Below are 19,410 nucleotides of genomic sequence, written 5' to 3'. Positions count from 1 at the left end.
AAACTTAAAAGGTATAAATAATTATTCCTTTAAAACTAATTGAATGTGGGAGATGCAGAAAGAAAAGCATTAGGTTTTGGGAGACTGAGTAGGGCATGTAGGAGGAATACTGAAGAAGAGAAGCCCGGAGGAGAGACAAATTAAGGAGCCATCAGTGTGCCCCTTGAATTAAAGGCATGGAAAGTGATAATAGCCCATTATCCCATAAGAAAAGGGAAAGATGAAGGGCAGACTCTGAACAACACCAAGTTTTAGGAGATAATAAGAGAGAATCTAGTGAAGGAGACAGAAGTAACAGTTGGGGAGGAAGGGGACAAAAACACAGTGGCTTTTGAGATGCCAAAAAGAAAAACAAAGGGGGAGTTTCAAAACAGGAAATAGTCAATTGTATAAAATATCTCAGAAAAGTGAAGATGGGGACTGGAAAATATTCCTGAGGTTTGAAAATTGAATTTGGCCAAGGCAGTCACCCAAGCCTTGAAAGTAGTGTTGCAATGCTGGCCATCTTGATGTCTCAGGAGCCATTTAAATGTATTGTCCAACCAAACTTTTTTTTTTTTTTTAAGTCACACAGTCCACTGGGGACTTATTTAATAAAAACTTTTTTTTGGGGGGGGTTAAGTGAGTATTTTTTTGGGGGGGGTTAAGTGAGTATGGGGTTTTTTGGTTTTTTTTTTTTAATTTTTTATTTTTTATAAACATATATTTTTATCCCCAGGGGTACAGGTCTGTGAATCGCCAGGTTTACATACTTCACAGTATTGTCCAACCAAACTTTAATTGAAGAACTGAACAAATCACATGGCTGAAGAACTGGAATATCTATTCGGTGATTAGTCTCAGCTTTTACACAGAAAGATTCAGACCAGCTAGAAGAGACACGGTTTTGTCAATCTGCCCCAAATATTCTGAATCCAGTAAGCTTAGCTCTACCAATGGTTCTGCTGTGCACTGTCTTGAGAAAACGCTGTTGGCAGGTATTAACCCTTTGTTTGCTGTATCATGGAGAGATCTAGGCTGTCCCTGAGGGGAAGGGTTGGGGTCCAGGGTTGGAGGGGATGTAGGAGCTTTTAACCAACAGTGTAGAAGTACACTGATATTTTACCAACATGGTCATATCAATATGTACATAGTGGTTATGAGCCCTAAGACAACTAATAAGCAAGACTGATCACACAGGTAATTTAAACTTGAAGTCATTAGATTTTTAATCTCAGAACGGTAAATGGTAGCATATTTTTTTTTCAATTTATTTGTTTGTAAATATATACATACTGAGTATCTTTTACACTGTTTCAGAATCTGACATTGTTTCTGTTAGGGTCCGTAATAAAAGGACCGAGACTGATACAAAGTGAAGGTCAAGCAAAGCTTTATTTCACATCAAGCATTGAGAATCAAACTGACCAGTCAGGGCCAACTCTTGCAAAGAGGCAACCCCTCCCAGCCTCACAGATGAACTTTTATAGAGGTAGTTTAGCCAGGCTATACACAGGTGGCCAATGAGATTGCAATACACAGAGAACACTGCACAGTCATGCTAAGTCTGCCACGCACAGAAAAAAAAAACTGCTAGGTAACACACGGGTGCCCAATTGAACTTCAATTTACCCTAGTAGATATATGTGTGCCCCACTGATTGGATGTCTTCACCTGGCCTGAGCCACCCTTGTATCTAGGCTTTGCAAGTAAGTTCCTCTGGGAGGGGCGGGGTCAATCTAAGTTTACTGCATAGAGTCAATCTAAGTTTACTACATAAACACAAAATGACTCCCTCTGGCCAGCCAGGCCCTTACATTCCCCCCTTTTCTTTGGAGATTAGTCAAATCCATGACTTTTCAGCCGGTCTATGTTCTCTGGTTGTAAGGGGTTATATTGAGCATGTAAGTTCTAACATTTTTATTGCTCTAGTTTTCTTTTGTACAAATGACACTAGTGTCCAGTCAGCTTATGAGTTAGCCATTTACTGCTTCATCTAATTTCCTACCTATACTTTACATAAACAGTTAACAATAAGAGCAACAATAAACTCATAGTCTTTTGAGTCTTAGCTTTAGTGAATGGTCAGCAGGGTCCATTGGCTGAGGCTTCCACCTCTGGGGGGCGTCTTTGTCCTTGGCTCATTTGAGGTAACCCTCGTGAATCCAGGCCCTGATGCCTTCTACTTTTATCGCTGTGGGTGTGGTCAGGATAACAGTAAAAGGTCCCTTCCAGCAAGGCTCCAAGTTCCCCACTTGATAGTGATGTATCCAAAACAAGTCCCTGGGTTGGTAAAGATGTGTTTCCACCTCCATCTCCATCCCAGTGTGGGCAGTCCAGATCCCTGCATGGGCATTTTTTTAAGACAGACTGTAATGCCTGCAATGACTGGAGTACAGACTAATCAGTAATTTTTGCTAGGGCAACCTCTTGTAGTCGAGGAAGAGTGGGGGTGAGGGGGTCTGCCAAATATTATTTCAAATGGGGTCACCTTGTTTAAATAGGGTGTACCTTGTGCCCTGAGGAGGGCAAAAGGAAGGAGATCCACCCATCCACCACCAGTCTCCAGAATTAGTTTTGTCAAGGTCTCTTTAAGATTCCTATTCATTCTCTCTATTTGCCCGGAACTCTGGGGCCAGTAGGCACAATGTAGTTTCCAATTTGTGCCCACGGCCTTGGCCAATGTCTGTGAGACTGAGCTCACAAATGCAGGGCCATTGTCTGACCCAATCGCGATAGGCAGCCCAAACCTAGGAATTATTTTTTCTAGTAGCCTTCCACTCCTACCGTCTCATGTTTGGTGGAAAAAGCCTCTACCCAGACTGAAAAGGTATCTACAAAAACTAACACATACTTGTGCCCATATTTTCCAGGTTTCATTTCCGTAAAATCTATTTCCCAATAAATTCCTGGTTCCTTACCTCTTTCTCTTTTCCCTCTTCCCATTCTAGTTCCTCCCACATTAACTGCCTGCCATTGAGCACATCTATCAACTACATCCTGAACCATACACCCTAATTTAGAAACCTGGAACTGCTTGCCTATAAGTTCTTTGAGTTTGTGTATCCCCACTAAGTACCCTGATGTATCTGGTCTACTAACTTCTTACCTAGTCTTCGAGGAAGAATTAACTTTCCTCTTTTAGTCTTAGCCCAGTCCCCTTCATAGTCTAATTTAGCCCATTTTTGTAAATACTTTAAATCTTCCTCTGAATTGTCCAGTTTTTCTTGTAGGGCTAGAGCCGGGAGTGTAACCAGCTCTTGCACTGTTTCTTGGACTGCTTGCTTTGTGGCTCAATATGCTAATTGGTTTCCTTTTGAAATCAGATCAGTCCCTCTTTGGTGTCCCGTGCAATGCATAACAGCCACCTCTTTTGGGTCCCAAATAGCCTGGAGGAAAGCCAATATTTCTCCTCTGTCTAAATTCCTTTTCCTTCTGCTGTTAATAGGCCCCTTTCTTTATAAATAGCCCCATGTATATGGAGAATAGCAAATGCATACCTGCTGTCCCTGTAGATGCTGGCAGTTTTACCTTTGGCCATATGCAGTGCCTTGGTGAGTGCAATTAGCTCTGCTTTTTGCACTGAGGTTCTATGTGGCAGGGCTGCCATCCAGAGTTCCTGCTCAGGGGAAACCACCGCAGCCCCCACATACCTCTTTCCAACGACCATGTAGCTACACCCATCTGTGAACAGAGTCATCTCGGCATCAGGAGGGGAATGTCTCTGAGATTCGGCCTTATTCCTGTGACTTGGATTAGGAGCTCCCGACAGTCATGTGGATGGATGGTCAGCTAGTTCCTCTGGCAGCAGTGTGGTTGGATTTAGCACCGCTGGGGGCCGGAAGGTCACTCTTGGTTCATTGAGAAGGGCCGGATACCCTGTCACTCGGGCTTTTGTCATCCATCAGTCTGGTGGAGTCTGGAGAAGGCCCTTGATAGCATGGGTGGTGGTCAAAATGAGATTTTGACCCAAAGTCAATTTACTTGCATCCTTGACCAGGAGGGCCATTGCAGCAATTATGCGGAGGCAAGGGGGGAAACCAGCTGCTATTGGATCTAGTTTCTTGCTAAGATAGGCTACTGGCTTTCACCAAGGCCCCAGAGTCTGAGTTAAAACTCCTTTGGCCACCCCTGCTTTTTCATCCACATACAAGTAGAAGGGCTTGGTAACATCTGGGATGGCCAATGCTGGGACACTCAGTAAGGCTGTTTGTAATTCCCGAAATGCTCCTTCTGCCTCAGCTGTCCACTCTATCATAGTGAGCCCTCCTTTTGCCAGTTCGTAGAGAAGTCAGGCAATCTCCACAAACCATGGTATCCACAGCCTACAGTAGCCCACTGTCCCAAGAAACTCCTTCACTTGTTGGGACATAGTGGGGTGGGAGTATCAGGTGATCACCTGTTTCCTGGACTCAGACAGCATATGCACCCCCTCATGGAGATCAAAGCCTAGATAAGTGGCGTGGCTCTGACAGAGCTGTGCTTTCTTCACTGACACCCGATACCCTTTTTCCTGCAGAGTCTGTAAGAGAGCTCTTGTCCCACGCAAACATGACTCAAAATCCTCAGTGGTTATTAGCAAGTCATGAACATACTGTAACAGAGTGCCTCCCGGGTTGGAGGTTCTGTACTCACACAAATCCTTGTGTAAGGCCTCGTTGAAGATAGTGGGTGAATTCTTGAACCCTTGGGGAAGTCTTGTCCAGGTGAGCTGGCCTCGGAACGTTTCCTGTGGGTTTGACTACTCAAAAGCAAAGAGGGGCTGAGACTCCCTTGCTAAAGATATGCAGAAAAATGCATATTTGAGATCTAAGACAGTATAGACAGTTGTTTGGGAGCCCAGGAGGGAGAGGACGGTATAGGGGTTAGGCCCCGTTGGGTGGATATCTTCAACCCATTTGTTAACTTCCCACAAGTCCTGGACGAGTTGGTATTTCCCAGTCTCGGCCTTTTTGATGGGCAGCAAAGGTGTGTTCCATGGAGATTTGCAAGGAACTAGGATCCCGTCTCCTCGGAGGCAGTTAATGTGTTTTCTGATCCCTTCCTTTGCTTCCCGGGGAAGGGGGTACTGCCAAACGCAAACAGCTGTATCTGTCCCCTTTAATTGTACCACCACTGAGGTTGTTCCTTGGCCAAGCCAAGGGACTTCCCTTCTGCCCAGACCTCAAGAAACTTGTCCTGTAGGATTTGGAGAAGGCTCCCCACTTTGTCTCCTCTGGTTTTGAGAGTGGCTCATAAAGGAAGTATTCACCTACTGCTGTCATAAGCACTTGTACAGTGGGTTATCTCAAGGTTACAGTCATGCCTCCTTCTGAGAACTGAATGCCAGCTCTTAACTTGCGGAGGAGATCTCTTCCCATCAAGTTATATGGGGCATTAGGGAGGACCAAAAACTGATGTTTAACTATTCCCAAGGCCAAATTTAAAGTCCTTTCTGTTGCCCATTTATGTCTCTCTGTGCCATTCGCCCCTTGTACCCCGACTTCCTCTCCAGATCGTTTTCCCATAGGTTTAAGTAATGCTGAAAATTGGGCTCTTGTGTCCACCAAAAACTCAACTGATTTCCCCTCCATTTCAATTTTTACCCAAGGTTTGGGAAGGGGCTCCGAACCATGGCCCCCTCAGTCTCTGGTGGTAAGCATTGCTGTCTTCCTTTTGGGGCACTCCCTGGCTGAATGTCCTTTTTCCTTAAACTAAGTGCACTGATCTGAATCTAAGTCTTCCTGCCTGCCTTCTCTGTGCTTAGGCTTTTCCTTCCATTTACTATCCCCTACCCATCTCCTCTCTGCCTCATGTAATGCCAAACCTTAACCAGGTTTTTTTGTCTGTTTTTCATCCTCTTCTGCATCCCTGTTGTTAAACACCTTTTCTGCTATTCTCACTAACTCAGTCAGATTCTTCCCTTCAAATCCTTCAATTCTCTGAAGTTTCCTATATCTGGGGCTGACTGACTGACAAAGCAAGATCATCTAAGTGAGCTATCGTGCAACTTCCCTGAAGTTTACCTCAAGTTGTCTAGCTTAAGTAAACAAACATTTAAAGACAATCAAATCTAGAATTTAACATCCATAAAGGTGTGTTATTAAAACATAATTTTTTTCTCTCTAAAATAACCCTTGTTTTCAGAGATAGCCAAATCAGGACTAATTTATTTGAAAAACTAGTCCAGTTTTAACAACCTTGGCCTAATTATTTACATAAGCTCAGCAAGAACAGTGAGGGATCATATAAATCTTTTAGAATCTGCTTTGCTGGAACTTCTCGTAAGGATTCTGTAGGTTGAACTTATGATAGCCTCTCCAGGCCAGAAGGCAAGCTACATACTTGCCATCAGACATGCCTGCAATACCTGTCGATTTGGGTGAATTCCTCTTCCTGAGGCCCCCAAAGAATCCTGAGGTTCCTGCACCTGCCAGGAAGTAACATCCTTTACTCACCTGGTGAGGCTGCCGGGAACTCTGTAAACAAGGTATCAGGCCAACAGTTCCAAAGGGCTTTACAGTTCCAGGTTTTATAAAGTCAACCTTATTTCCTTTAAGTTGTCTAGTCATATCTGAGTCTTTTCAAATATGACATTCCTGTCAAAGCCATGGTAAAATAACCAGTGTTTCCAATTGTGTCCTGTTACAAGGAGAAGGGATTCTTATTGAACTTATGTAAATGACTGATTGCCATGGAAGAAAGAATACTTGCTGAGACCTTTTGGTTTCAGAGGGTTCAGATAGAAAGAGTTGAATAACTTGTTTTGTTTACAAATGACTACATTTTATCTCTGTAAGTTACAGATAACTTAAGAAAAAGTTTCCCTAGTCTGGAAGAGCAAACATAAGACAAAACATCAAGAGATACAACATTACAATCTTTCAGTTCACCTAGTCTCATGTTAATAATTCTGGTTTAGTCCGAATGCCACTTTTACTTCTATAAATTCGTACCCATTTCAGTTCCAGGATTTCAACATATCAAAGGCCTGTATTTGTCCTAAAAGTCTCCCATATGAATTTTCTTTGAGACGGAATTTATCTTACAAGAGAATTAAAACAATTAAAAATGACAAAAACTCAGGATATGGTAAAAAGCTGGTGAGATAAGAATTTACAATGTAACTGGCAAGAAAATCAGGTTACTTCTGTGACACGTAACATTTCCATAATCACACTATCAAGTGATGATCTATCAACATATTAAAACTTTAGGAAATGGATAGCATTTTCCCAAATGTAACCCAAGGTTTATCATTGGTTTAAATCTTGTTAACAATTGCTAAAACCTTAGAAAGTTTTAAAACACATGCCTAAATATAATTAGGGATGTTAAACACCTGATAAAACAAAACATAGAAACTGAATTTTCTGGGCAGGCAAAGAGAAAACCATAACAGATCAATTAACTTAAGAAACTTTGTCTTTTTAAACAGAGAGAAAATCAGCTTTTCTATACCAGTGTCTTTTTTTTTTTTTTTAAATATGCAGATAATGAGTTTACAAGGTTTCGCTCCCATCGTGAATGATGTCGCAGACAAAGGGAGGGGGATCTTTCAGATGCTGTCCTGCTTGCATTCCTCGTGGGAACTTAGGAGCATCTTAACTAAGGTCTGTCCGTATAAACCCCGGACCAGGCTACTCCGTGGAGTAGATGACCGTTATGCCATATGACGCCCCACGAGACTCAGGGTGCAGCCCACTCAGACTGTAGCAGAAGCGGTGGAGCCATACAGACACATTCACACAGTTAGGCACTCTTCAGATTCAAACTTTTACATATCTCCTACTTTTTACATACAGAGTTGCTTTTCTCATTTCCATCAGTCTTAATTACACATAAAAGAATTTTGTACTCTTAGAAATACCTTAACCTCTACTGAAGACTAAATATAAACCAATTGTGAGTTGTTACAACAGAATTCTTTAGATGGCAAATTTATGAATCAGTTAAGCACAGAACGTGTTCACCAGCAGATTTCAAAAGCACAAACCCAGTTCCAGCAGCCAACGCTCTAGCATTTTATCCCATTTTGTTAAGACCTACATGTCCAACAAAGTTAATTCCATTTGTCATTCAAGCAACCTTTCAGTTTCAGGTTACCAAAGACTTTGGAAGCCACTTTAACAATTACCAATTAAAACCTTGAGACAGACAAATAACCATCTCCACTTCAGACACCATGCTCTCCCGCCAGCAAGGGGGAGGCGCTAGGCAGTCCACGCCGGGCCAGAGAAGGCAAGGAATTCCCCAAAACAAAAGGAGTTTCGGCAGCTGCTTGGGAATATTCCTTGAAGTCTCTGTCTCGAGGTTGGTTCATCCCGCAGTGCCAGTTCTGCTTACCAAAAGTGGCCCACTAGGCACTCATATTCCATGCCCAGTTCCAATGAGCATCAGCATTGGGCACCTTAACCCAGCATTAGACTAACCCCAGTTGGCTCCAGTCATAGCCCTTAACACATGAAATTAGTAAGCGAGAAGCCTCACATCTATTATGAAGAATGGAGAGATGAAAGTCAGAGTCCCCTTACTCTCTGCTTGCCCCATTCCTTCAATCATAACAACACAACAGACAACAAAAGGACCAGGCAAAGACAACCGCAGGCCCAACGATTCTTACCCAGAACCTGCCACTGGTGGGGGCTTTCTTTATCCCCCAACCACCTTGGGGGATGTGAACCCCTCAACCGTCCAGGGGTACTCAAACCCCCCGACTGTCTAGTGGGTCTCAAACCCCCCAACTGCCCAGGGGGACTCGAACCCCCACCGGTCTAGGGGGACTCGAACCCCCCAACCACCCAGAGGGACTCAAACCCCCCAAATGCCCACGGGGACTCGAACCCCCTGTCGATCTACCAGCAGAGGGATTGGGCATCCCCCCATCCACTCCAGCCCTGGGAAACATGGCTGCATCCAGCTTCTCCCCAGTGGGCCATATCCTGGAAATCCAACCAGACAGACAGATAGGATCCTGTGATCTTACCTCCAGAGGCTTTTCCCAAAAATTCCGATGCTGGCTCAGTTCTTGTTGTTTCAACCCAGATGCCCCCTCCAATGTTAGGGTCTGTAATCAAAGGACCGAGACTGATACAAAGTGAAGGTCAAGCAAAGCTTTATTTCACGCCAAGCATCGAGAATCAAACTGACCAGTCAGGGCCAACTCTTGCAAAGAGGCGACCCCTCCCAGCCTCACAGACGAACTTTTATAGAGGTAGTTTAGCCAGGCTATACACAGGTGGCCAATGAGATTGCAATACACAGAGAACACTGCACAGTCATGCTAAGTCTGCCACGCACAGAAAAAAAAAACCTGCTAGGTAACACATGGGTGCCCAATTGAATTTCAATTTACCCTAGTAGATATATGTGTGCCCCACTGATTGGATGTCTTCACCTGGCCTGAACTACCCTTGTATCTAGGCTTTGCAAGTAAGTTCCTCTGGGAGGGGCGGGGTCAATCTAAGTTTACTGCATAGGGTCAATCTAAGTTCACTACATAAACACAAAATGACTCCCTCTGGCCAACCAGGCCCTTACAGTTTCCACTTTGGGAGAACAAAAAAAAGCGGAAGGCCACACCATTGTGACCTGAAACTCCATTCAGGGAATAAATTGTATGTAAAAATAACTGGTAATTGGGGCACCTGGATGGCCCAGTGGTTAACCATCTGCCTTCAGCTCGGGTCATGATCCTAGGATCCTGGGATCAAGCCCCATGTTGGGCTCCCTGCTCAGTGGGAAGTCTGCTTCTCCCTCCCATTCCCCCTGCCTGTATTCCCTCTCTTGCTGTGTCTCTGTCAAATAAGTAAATAAAATCTTTTTTAAAAAGTGGGAATAAATTATGTATATTTAAAATAACTGGTAAAAACTGCTAACATCTAAGAAATAGTATGGTAATGAGAAAAGAAGAAGTAAATATTATATAAATGCTGGTATAACCAAGCTCAAAGGAATGATCAGGATGGCATAATGTTACTTTTAAAAGGCTTTTAGAGGTGAGACTAGTGATGAAAATAGGGTATTAATGGAATTACTTTCTTTATCAATATCATTAAACTCTTTATTTGTCCTCTGTGCCCCCATTTTTTCACTAAGTAAATGAGTGAAACTGTACAGTCTGTGCAAGCCCTTGACTCAAGAAACCAGAATCCCATGACTTTCCTTGTGATATACTTCATGATAGGACTCCAGAAAAACAATTTGCTTTTTTTTTTTTTTAAATCTCCATAGTCCTTATATATGAAAGGACTCTGGATTATCTGCTTGCTAATGTCTCCTCCATGTCCAGGAGTCTAATCTTCCAATTCTAAGACTCTCAGGCTTCTGTGGCTGAACAAGCCAGCAATAGCACAGAACAATTTGTGTGCCAGAGCCTAAAAAGAGCAAATTAAGATAAAGAATTACCTGAAGGGTTCTGACAGTAGCAGTTTGAAGAGCCCATAGTGCACACTATGCCCCAATATGTCATCCAACACAGACTGGGCTTCTCTGTCCAGAATCCCAAGCTCCCCATCATCATCTCACTGTCCACCCATTGTGACATAAGTATTGATACCACAGCAGTTTCTGACAATACTTATAGCCACTACTATAACTACTACTATTTTTTAAAGGGCAGTAATTCCATTTTAATTTCCTGAATTCTAAGTATGACTTTACTGAAAACATTTGTTATAATACTGAATTACTATCTTTTAATTTAAACTACCATCTTAAAATAACATCCAAGCTGTCCCAAATAATTTTCTGTCTCTCTTTCCCGATAAGACCTACCCTGTCTAAATTGCAAATATAAATGCTCATTGACTTAGAGCACAGTCTGTTAACTTTTGGAAAGTAAAAGGGGAAAATGAACTAAATTCTCATGAGTGAGTTAAACTTGTATTCTTTAAAATAATAAATTTTTTTCTTACTTCTAATAACTGTTGTAATCCGTCACTTTTTATACATTTTCCTTATTCATTTTACCTCATATTTATTTAAAAAATGAGAATTTCCTCAGGTTAACACTCATGATCAAAGTCCATTATTTTAATCCAAAATAAAGTACAGAATTCTTTGAAAATCTTTTCTGAATTCCAAATGCTCACTAATGTAGAAAAGAGATCTCTTTAAACTGTGTCCTCATATTACCAAACATCTGTATAGGCACTAAGAGATGATGAGGAAATGATAAAACCGAAAACTCAGCAAACTGAGTGAACTTGACTGGGACATCCTAAACACACACACACTTTTCCCCATGAGCCATGGATTCACTGTTGTTCTATTTTAATTGCATAATCTGGCCTTTGTTACTTCTAAGGGTACACTCAGTAATACACAGGAGGATGCCTGATACCCAGGACTAAAAATTGAGGACAAAAATATTTTGTAGCAATAGTTCTTATGTTGAGTTAATTTTAGTGAACTATGTACCTTCTCCCTTCTTCTTCTTCTTCTTCTTTTTTTTTTTCCCAAATCTTCCTATCTCTTTATTCCATTTAGTGAGGGTAATTACATCCTTAATGTAGAAGTGACTACTTCTGCTTTATGGGCAAGAAAGAAAAGACAAGGTGAAGACACTCAACAAGAAAAAAAACATTCATGGAACAGAGCAGTGTCATCTAGAAAAGACAAGGAAATCAAGCTAAATGTCTCAGTCTTGTAACAAAACAGAAGAATCACACTGAATTACTCAGGGCCAGGAAGGGGCCTTCAGGTGGAACACTGAAAGACCCATGTGAATTTCCCCCCACTTTTGGGGGGAGATAGTCCAAGATGGCAGAGGAATAGGAAACCTTAGTTTTGTCTGATCCCAGGCATCTAGCTAGATAGCTATCAAACCATTCTGAACACCTGCAAGCTAAACCAGAGATCTAAGGAAAAGAACAGCTGCAACTCTATAAAGGTGAGCACTTTCTGCAAGGTAGGAGGTACAGAGAAGTGAATCTGAGATGATATATGGAAAGATAAACCAGAGGGAGGGAGGCTCAACAAATCAGTTACCAGAAAATGGCAAAGCAGCAAAACACAAAATCAGAACTTTTAGAAATCTGCTCCAGTGAGGGACATCCCTGCATGAAAGGTGCTCAGGTAGCAAAGTGGGGTGGAATCCTAGGTGGGACAAGGTGGTCTCGGGATCCTCAGGGTCACAGAAAGATGGGTGGAGGGGGGGGGGTCTGAGTGCAGCAGATCTCCCAGGCATGAAAGCAGGGAAACTGGCTATAATCAGTGAGCCCAGGAGCAGGCTTTCAGCTTGGGGTTGCCATAAACCACGAACCACAGCAATGGTGGGTCAAGAGCTCTCCAAGGAGGGGCCAAGCAAGTAGCAGAATGGGTAATATCCCCACTCTCCTCCCAAGAGGAGCAGTGCAGCAGTGTGCAGTGTGCAGCAGGAGTTTGCAGGGTTTGAAGACCAAAAACAGGGTCACATGCCTGAGACAGAAACAGTCACAGACTGGGGGGGGCACAGAGAATTAGAGAGAGAGACGAGGGAGACAGGAGTGATTGACTGCTTTTCCCTGAGGGCTCACTAAGGAGTGGAACCTTGAGCTTTCAGCTCCTGCACTACAGACTGCAAGGCCTGCCATTTTCATTCTCATCCTCCAAAGGTATGAGGAAAGCCTTCGGGGGGGAAAAAAAAAAGCCATATAGAGTAACTTGGAGCAGATTACTTAGCCTGTGGACCTGGCAAGGGTGGTGCCATTTCGTCCAGGGCAAATATACTTGAGAATCAGCATGACAAGCCCCTCTCCTAGAAGATCGGCAAGAACATCCATCTAAGTCCAAGTTAAACAATCATAGAGAACTCCAAATTTCAGTACTAGGGGAAAACAGTATACAAAATTATTGGGGATTTCCTCCACTATTCCTTAATCTTCTAATTTTCTTCTCTTTCATTTTTTAAACAAATTCTTATTTTATCAACTCCTTTTTAAAATCTTTGTTAATTTTCATTTTTACACTTATCTTATTTGCTTTCATAGTATTTAATTATATATGTAAGTTATTCTTTCTTTATAATTATAGGATGCAGTTTCCACTAACAAACAGACCAAAATACACCCAGAATCAAAAGTATGGCCCTGTTCTCTTCAACTGTCTGATTATATTCTTTTTTTTTTCCATTTTTTCTTTTTTTCTTTTTTTTTTAAATTTCAAGTCTCTTCAGACTTGCTTCTTGTGTATTTCTCTGGGGTCATGCACTCTGGAGTCATTCATTTTTCTACTCTGGAAAAAATGATAGATGGAAAAACTCACCTCAACAAAGAGAACAAGAGGCAGTACTGACTGCCCAGCACATAATCAGTATGAACATGAGTAAAATATTGGAATTAGAATTTAGAATGATGATTATAAATATCCAAGCTGGGCATGAAAAAAGTATGGAAGGCAAGAGAGAATCCCTTTCTGGAGAAATAAAACAACTAAAATATGTTTAAGTTGAGACCAACAAGGTTATTATTGAGATGCAATCAAAATGCAGGCTCTAACTGCTAGGATAAGTGAGGCAAAAGAGAATTAAGATATAGAGGGACAAAATGACAGAGAAAAAGAAGCTGAGGAAAAGACACATAAAGAACTACCAGATCGTGAAGGGAGGATTCAAGAGTTTAGTGATAACATAAATTGAAACGATATTAGAGTAAAGCTGGCATCAGAGCTATCCATAGAGCTCTAGCAGGCCAGAAAGGATGGGCATTATACACTCAGAGTGTTCAATGAGAATATGCAGCCAAGAATACTTTATCCAGTAAGGCTGTCATTCAGAATAGAAGGAGAGATACAGAGCTTCCAGGACAAACAGAAACTGAAGGAAACAAGGGCATTGAGTGACACACTACACCAGATGGACTTCACAGATCTATTCAGACCAGTAATCCTAAAGCAACATAATACACATTTTTCTCCCATGCTCATGGAAAATTCTCCAGAACATATCACAAATGAGGTGTCAGCAAGTACCAAAAGAATGGGATCCTTCCCTGCTTATTTCTAGACCACAATGCTTTGAAATTGGAGTTTCATTATGAGAAGAAATTTAGAAGGAATGGGAATAAATGGAAGTTGAAGAGTATCCAATAAAGAATGATTTGGTCAACCAGGAAATTAAAGACATTGAAAAATTCATGAAAGCATGGGACACCTTGGTGGCTCAGTCAATTAAGCACGAGTCAGAAGAACTAAAATTAACAAATCACAAAAAAAAAAAAAAAAATGTTGGTGAAGATGCAGAGAAAGGGGAACCCACCTTAAACATTCGGTGGGAATGCAAGCTGATATAACCACTCTGGAAAACAGTATGGAGGTTCCTCAAGAAGTTAAAAATACATCTACCCTATGGCCCAGAAATTGCAATACTAGGGCACAATTTACCTGAAAGATACAAATATAGGGACACAAAATGGCCTTAACCCCAATGTATATAGCAGCAATGTCCACAATAGCCAACTGGAAAGAGCCCAGATTTCCATCAAGAGATGAATGGATAAAGATGATGTGGTATATACACACAATTTATCTCATTGTAGATGGAACTAGAAGCTCTTATGCTGAGCGAAATAAGCGAAACAAAAGTATCTTATGGTTTTACTCAAATATGGATTATAAGAAACAGCACAGAGGTTCATAAGAGTGGGGAAACTGAAAGGAAACAAATCAGAGAGGAGACAAACCATGAAAGACTCTTAATCCTAGGAAACAAACTTAGGGTTTCAAGGGTGAAGCTGGGTAGGAGATGGGGTATACAAGGGATGGGCATTAAGAAGGGCACCTGATGTGAGGACGACTGGGTGTTATATGCAACTGATAAATATCTGAACTCTACATCTAAAATGAATGACATACTGTATGTTGGAGAATTGAATTAAATGTTAAAAAAGGAAGAAATCTATCAATAAAGAGCTATGCTAAACAAACTAACAAATTGAAGGAAATGGGTGCTTTTGTTCCCTGCCCCTCCTATATATCTCATTTAAAGCCCAACACAGAGTCTGTCACCTGAAATAAAGTCTCTGCCTGCTGAGGGACCACTGGACCTACTGAATGAGATCAGACAATAAGGTATCTCTTCCTCCATCTTTTAGATTTGTAAAACATAGTCTGGAGATAGAAAGCACGGTTCTTCTCCTCAGCAACGTTCATGCCAAGCACTATCAGCTAACTATCTGAGAGAAATGAAGCCTGCAGAAAAAGAACTTCAGGAATCAGAGACCTGCAAGAGGGCCCTGACTCCCATGCACAGACCGGACTGCTCAACCACTCATCCTGCAGGAGAACATCCAGGAAGATGCTCCCAGACATGGTTTTCAAAGCCAAACCCCAGCCAGTCTGCAGGTGCACAACAGAGTGAGGACACTAACTCCCCAGGCTTTGCCATTTCCTAACATAAATCCACACCAGAAACCTTGCCTAACCACTGAAGCCTAGCCCCCTGGGAAGCTCTTTGAGTGACCATGCCCTGAGTTAGGCTTAGAAGGCTCCTCCATCCATTTCTAGGGTTACAAAAAGTGTCCCTTATCCAGGGCTCAGTGGCAGCCCAACCTCCTGGAAGGGCAGGACATTCCCACCCCTTCCCAGAGTGATGAGGCTGCTCCCAGGCTCCATCATGGACCCCAAACTATCAGGTGAGGAGGAAAGGCTACTGGCCACCCACAGGCCCTCCATGGGAGACAAAGACTATAGAAGGAGCATCACATGAAAAAACAGGCTGGGTCCCTATGTCACCCTGTGGCAGAGTCACCCCCTTGCAGGAACACCTGGATTGAACAAGGACACACTGTCTCCACAGACTCCATGAAACTGTAATACCCTGCCGGACCCAGCTGATTTCTTCTGAGTTGTGAGGACTGGGATCCTGATCTCTTAGTTAATACCTCTGAAGACACCCTCCATGTCAGACCCACAGTCACCTTCCTGTGGGAAGGCCCACCATGGCCACATAAAGGAGGAAGGGTGACTCAGAGAAAGGAGATCGCTGTGTCCTTTACAGGGAGGACCAGAGTCCCTGCAGTAGAGGGAAACTTCAGATAGGAGAATGGGCCTTGCATGGTAAGGAGGCCATAACACTCATCCCTGACTTCTTTTGTGCACATAGATGGACATGACCTAGCCCTGCTTTGACCCCCTATTTGCTGAAGGGCCAGGTGGGCTGGGAGTGGCAGAGCTCCAGGCTGGGATCAGCCCTTCTACCACCAACAGTTTCTGCGTGATTGAGGTCACTTTCTACTTCACAACAAAGTTACTGACAACTGTATTCTAGGATCTGTCTGGAATCCCCTCCCCCAACACAGCTGATCTACCATGGTTGCCAGGGTTCTAACCCAGAGATAGACTCTCCTCACAGTTCTAATGGTCAGTTGTGGCCATAGGACACTGGCATTTGGAGGCAGAGGTGTGAAGCCCTACATAACCATGGAGGGCCCACTGTTGGCCACCACATCCGCTGAACAGCTGGTCCTGGAGCAGTTGTAGGATGCATTGCTGAAGATTTCTGGAAGCTGGAGACACAGCCCAAGTCTCCCTGTGTTGTCTTGGGTGATGCTGGTATGTACTGTCATGCCCGTTTTCCTAGTAAGGAGATAAATCGCTCTAAGAAGGGCTAAGGTACTGAGGAAAAGGTGTACTGACTGCCATGAAGTCTATGGAGGAGGCAGTGAGCATATTGGATCAACCACATAAGCCAATGATGCCCTCAGGCCACACACAGTGGTGAACAGTCCTCCTGATAGGTCTCCCAATAATGGGTCTGTGATCAAAGGAGCAAGACTAATACAAAGTGAAGGTCAAGCAAAGCTTTATTTCATGCCAAGCATTGAGAATCAAACTGACCAGTCAGGGCCATCTCTTAGAAAGAGGCGACCCCTCCCAGCCTCACAGACTAATTTTATAGAGCAAAGGCCATAGGCTTGAGCCTGGCCACACACAGGTGACCAATGAGATTGCAACACACAGAGAAAACTGCACAGTCATGCTAGGTCACACATGCGTGGCCAATTAAATATCAATTGACCCTAGCAGATATTTGAACTAGCCTATCACCTTGGTCAGAATTGGCACCCAAAAGGCGGGGCCCACTTTCCTTGGTAGATAAGGAGACAGTATGCATGCCCCACTAATTGGATGACTCTACCTGGCCTGACCTGCCCTTGTCTCTGGGCTTTGCTACCTGGGACTGGTTTCCCAGACTTGCTTTTAAGTAAGTCTCTCTGGGAAGGGCAGGGTCAATCTAAGTTTACTGCATAAACAACAAAATGGCTCCCTCTGGCTAAGTAGGCCCTTACATTCTCCACTTTTCTTTGGAGATTAGTCAAATCCTTGACTTTTCAGCCAGTTCTATGTTCTCCTGTTGTAAGGTGTTATATTAAGCATGTAAGACTAACATTTTTATCACTCTAATTTTCTTTTGTACAAATGACTTTAGGACGTTTATAATACAGGGGTCAAAAAGTAACCTTAGTGCACAGTCGGCTGATGAGTTAGCCATTCACTGCTTTGCATAACCTTTTCCATTTTTCTTAATTCTGTTTGTCTAATTTCCCACCTATACTTGTTGTATTTTGAGGTGACTTAGAAGCTCTTACTCAAACAGGTAACAATAGGAGCAACAATGAACTCATAGTCTTTTGAGTCTTAGCTTTAGTCCACAGTCAGTGAGGCCCATCGGCTGAAGCTTCCATCTCTGGGGGACGTCCTTGTCCTTGGCTTGTTTGAGGTGACCCACATGAATCCAGGCCCTGATGCCTTCTACTTTTATTGCAGTGGGGGTGGTCAGGATGACAGTAAATGGCCCCTTCCAGCGAGGCTCCATGTTTCCCAATTGATGGCAACATATTCAAACCAAGGCCCCAGGTAGGTAAGGCTGTGGTTCCATCTCCATCTCTGTCTCAGTGTGGGCAGTTTGGATCCCTGCGTGGGCTCTTTTTAAGACAGACTGTAATGCTCGCAGTGACTGGAGTACAAACTGATCAGTCAGGTTGCTAGAGCAACCTCTTGTAGCAGAGGGCAGAGTGGGGGTGGGGAGGGGTCTCCCGAACATTATTTCAAATGGGGTCATCTTGTTTAAGTAGGGTGTACACCCCACCCTGAGGAGGGTGAAAGGAAAGAGATCCACCCATCCACCGCCAGTTTCCAGAATTAGCTTTGTCAAGGTCTTGTTAAGATTCCTGTTCATTCTCTCTACTTGCCCAGAACTCTGGGGCCAGTAGGAACAATGTAGTTTCCAATTAGTGTCCACAGCCTTGGCCAAGGCCTGGGAGACTGAACTCACAAATGCAGGGCCGTTGTCTGACCCAATCGTGAGAGGCAGTCCAAACCTAGGAATTATCTCTTCTTATAGCTTTTTGGCTACCACTCCTGCCATCTAATGTTTGGCAGAAAAAGCCTCTACCCAGCCTGAAAAGGTATCTACAAAAACTAACATATACTTGTGCCCATATTTTCTGGGTTTCAACTCTGTAAAATCTATTTCCCAATAAATTTCCTGGTTCCTTACCTCTTTCTCTTTTCCCTCTTCCCATTCTAGTTCCTCCCACATTAACTGCCTGCCACTGAGCACATCTATCAACTACATCCAGAACCATATGCCCTAATTTAGAAACCTGGAACTGCTTTCCTACAAGCTCCTTGAGTTTGTGTATCCCCAATAAGTACCCTGATGCATCTGGTCTACTAACTTCTTACCTAGTCTTCAAGGAAGAATTAGCTTTCCTGTTTTAGTCTTGGCCCAGTCCCCTTCATAGTCCAATTTAGCCCATTTTTGTAAATACTTTAAATCTTCCTCTGAATAGTCCAGTTTCTCTGGTAGGGCTGAAGCTAGGAGTGTAACCAGCTCTTGCATTGTTTCTTGGGCTGCTTGCTTTGTGGCTTGATCTGCTCATTGGTTTCATTTTGAAATAAGATCAGTCCCGTTTTGGTGTCCCCGACAATGCATAATGGCCACCTCTTTTGGGTCCCAAATAGCCCCTGTCTTTATAAATAGCCCCACGTATATGGAAAGTAGCAAAGGTGTACCTGCTGTCTGTATAGATGTTGGCGGATTACCTTTGGCCATATGCAGTTCCTTGGTGAGTGCAATTAGCTCTGCTTTTCACGCCAAGGTTCCATGTGGCAGGGCTGCCATCCAGAGTTCCTGTTCAGGGGAAACCACCGCAGCCCCCACATACCTCTTTCCATCGACCATGTAGCTACTCCCGTCCATGAACAGAGTCATCTTTGCATCCGGGAGGGGAATGTCTCTGAGGTCCGCCTTATTCCTGTGACTTGGGTTAGGACCTCCCCTCAGTCGTGTGGGTGGTCAGCCAGCTCCTCTGGCAGCAACATGGCTGGATTTAGCACCGCTGGGGCCAGAAGGTCATTCTTGGTTCGTTGAGAAGGAGGGCCTGATACCCCGTCACTCAGGTGTTTGTCATCCACTGATTTCGGGGAGTCCAGAGAAGGCCCTCAATAGCATGAGTGGTGGTCAAGATG

At 43.3% G+C, this 19,410-nt stretch overlaps 1 long non-coding RNA gene across 1 annotated transcript; it reads right to left on the bottom strand.

Annotated features, from left to right (window-relative positions):
- Positions 1-234: 234 nt before the first annotated feature.
- Positions 235-9,112, bottom strand: LOC116596029. The gene is made up of 3 exons (XR_004287981.1): positions 8,945-9,112; positions 2,024-2,323; positions 235-398 (listed from the first exon to the last, which is right to left on the bottom strand). It is a non-coding gene; the product is annotated as an uncharacterized LOC116596029 (long non-coding RNA).
- Positions 9,113-19,410: the final 10,298 nt, after the last annotated feature.

Source organism: Mustela erminea, chromosome 1 (assembly GCF_009829155.1).
Source record: "Mustela erminea isolate mMusErm1 chromosome 1, mMusErm1.Pri, whole genome shotgun sequence".
NCBI classification, from domain to species: domain Eukaryota; kingdom Metazoa; phylum Chordata; class Mammalia; order Carnivora; family Mustelidae; genus Mustela; species Mustela erminea.
Note: the sequence above shows the minus strand (reverse complement) of the source record. Positions and strands in the feature narration are given on the sequence as shown.